Source organism: Dendrobates tinctorius, unplaced genomic scaffold, assembly GCF_039654945.1.
Source record: "Dendrobates tinctorius isolate UK_male_01 unplaced genomic scaffold, ASM3965494v1 ptg000021l, whole genome shotgun sequence".
NCBI lineage: Eukaryota > Metazoa > Chordata > Amphibia > Anura > Dendrobatidae > Dendrobates > Dendrobates tinctorius.
This window is the reverse complement of record NW_027361689.1, coordinates 34,584,698-34,587,333: the sequence shown is the minus strand read 5'-3', so window position 1 is coordinate 34,587,333 and position 2,636 is coordinate 34,584,698. Positions and strand designations below refer to the sequence as shown.

General features: G+C 42.8%; 1 non-coding gene across 1 annotated transcript; it reads right to left on the bottom strand.

Annotated features, from left to right (window-relative positions):
- Positions 1-368: 368 nt before the first annotated feature.
- On the bottom strand, positions 369-440 carry TRNAA-UGC (transfer RNA alanine (anticodon UGC)). Its single transcript has one exon. It is a non-coding gene; the product is annotated as a tRNA-Ala (tRNA).
- Positions 441-2,636: the final 2,196 nt, after the last annotated feature.

The following is a 2,636-nucleotide window of genomic DNA, read 5'->3' as shown; positions in this document are numbered from 1 at the left end:
ACCTGCCAGCATTAGATATGCATCTTTCGAAACGTTGTGCGGAGCCTACAAATCGGGGAGCAGCGGCAGGTAGGGGGAGGTTCGGGAGGCTATAATTTCACAGCCTCAGAATAACTGGATCAGGGGTCTGCAAACACAATCTGCTCCTCTGTAGTCTCTAGCGATGTCGGTCTGTACATGTATAGTGCTGGTTACAGCGCCCCCTGGGGTCCGACAGTTATTATGCATAGAATCCTCAACAAAAGCAAATCTGTCTGATATTTAGCGCTGATTCCGGGCTTCGTGTTACATCCAGACTGGTGAATTTCCGCACATTTATCAGATTTCTGAATATTTTGGAAGTTTTCTTGTTATTTGTCACAAAAATGTGGAGATACCGGGGATTGAACCCGGGGCCTCATACATGCAAAGCATGCGCTCTACCACTGAGCTACATGCCCTGCACACACTGTCTGATGTGTGATCTCAATTCTGAGAACGATCCATGACGAGAATCTGACTCTGAATCTACCATCATAGATCTTCTCACAATTCGTTTTTCTTTTTTCATAATTCTGCAGCATAAATGACATCATATTCCAACAGTCTGGACTATTAGGGACGAAGCAAAACTACTTTAATTCTTTATTATTTGGTTATATGTACAATATGGGAAGAGGAGAGGATTCTATTTTTGCCATTTTTGCATCTTTTTTAAGCAAATTTTTAAAAATACAATTCTCTTTTTCCCATATTTTTAAAGGGATTGTTCACTAATGGACGACACTCTTCGATTATCTCAATCAATTAGGAAGAAAGTGTACAACACCTCCCGGATGGGAACATCTCTGAGCGCTGCGCCCCCTGACGGTCTCGTGGGGGTGCTTATGTCCCCTGATGGGCTGCAGACAATCAGCGGCGGCTGAAAGGCGACATCTCTCCTGATCCCGTAGGTAAGTAACCTTTCTTCTTGTATCGGTCACCATCGGGGCGCTCTACAGCAATGTACAGTGGGAACAAATCCCTTTAAGTATAAGAAAATCGAAAGAATTCATCGATAATAAGATTAACCTTTTCCATAAAAGCCCAAAATATTGAAAAATTATGTGATCTATCCCACATGGTAAATGCAGGAAAAAAGAACAATAGCTTAACCCCTTTCTGACATCAGACCGTGCACGGTACCAGGACCCCTATGACCGAGGATAGGATAGTACGTCAATGCGATCAACGGCGCTCCGGGGGGGGCGCCGCTGATCACGGCCAGGTGTCAGCTGATTATCACAGCTGACACCTGGCACTATGTGTCAGGGGTGGTCACGGACCGCCCCTGCATGTTAAACCCTGGCACACTGCGATCAAACATGATTGCAGTGTACGGGGGTTTAGAGAAGCATCGTCAGGGAGGGGGCTCCCCCCGTGCTTCCCTGAAACCCCCAGAGCAGCGCGATGTGCAGCGCTGCTGCAGGTCCTCCTTCCTTGCAGGTCCCCGGATTCAATATGGCCGTGGGACCTTCGGGGGCCTGCAGGGAGGCAGCTTTCTCAGTGCCTGCAGAGAGCCTGGTGCAGCGCCAATGTCAGATCGCTGATCTGTCACAGCGATCTGTGATGTGACAGTGTGACAGTGATGTCCCCCCTGGGACAATGTAGTAAAGTAAAAAAAAAAAAAAGTGTAAAAATAATTTATAAAAAAATCGCCAAATAAATTAAAAAAAAAAAATATTCCCTAATAAATTCATTTTTTGGAAACAAAAAAAAACAATAAAAGTACACATATTTAGTATCGCTGCTTCCATAACGACCCGCCCTATAAAACTGTCCCACTAGTTAACCCCTTTAGCGAACCCCTTAAAAAATAAAAATAAAAAACGAAGCAAAAAACAAGGCTTTATTATCATACCGCCGAACAAAATGTGCAAAATGCGCAATTAAAAAGACGGATATAAATAACCATGGTACCGCTGAAAACATCATCTTGTCCCGCAAAAAACGAGCCGCCATACAGCGTCATCAGCGAAAAAATAAAAAAGTTATAATAGCTCGCAGAATAAAGCGATGCAAAAATAATTGTTTTTTGCATAAAATTGTTTTTATTGCATAAAAGCGCCAAAACATAAAAAACGACAAAAGTGAGGTATCGCTGTAACTGTACTGACCCGAAGAATAAAACCGCTTTATCAATTTTACCGCACACGGAACGGTGTAAACGCACCCCCCCAAAAGAAATTCATGAAACGCTGGTTTTTGTTCATTCTGCGTCCCAAAAATCGGAATAAAAAGCGATAAAAAAAGTCACATACCCAAAAATGGTACCAATAAAAACGTCAACTCGTCCCACAAAAAATAAGACCTCACATGACTCAGTGGGTCAAAATATGGAAAAATTATACCTCTCAAAATGTGGTGATGCAAAGACTATTTTTACAATATAAAGCGTCTTTTAGCGTGTGACAGCTGCCAAATATAAAAACCACCATAAATAGTAAATCAAACCCCCGTTATCACCCCCTTAGTTAGGGAAAAATAATAAAATTAAAAAAATGTATTTATTTCCATTTTCCCGTTAGGGCTAGGGTTAGGGTTAGGGTTAGGGCTTGGCTTAGGGCTGAGATTAGGGTTAGGGGGTGTTGGGGTTAGGGTTGGAGTTATAATTGGGG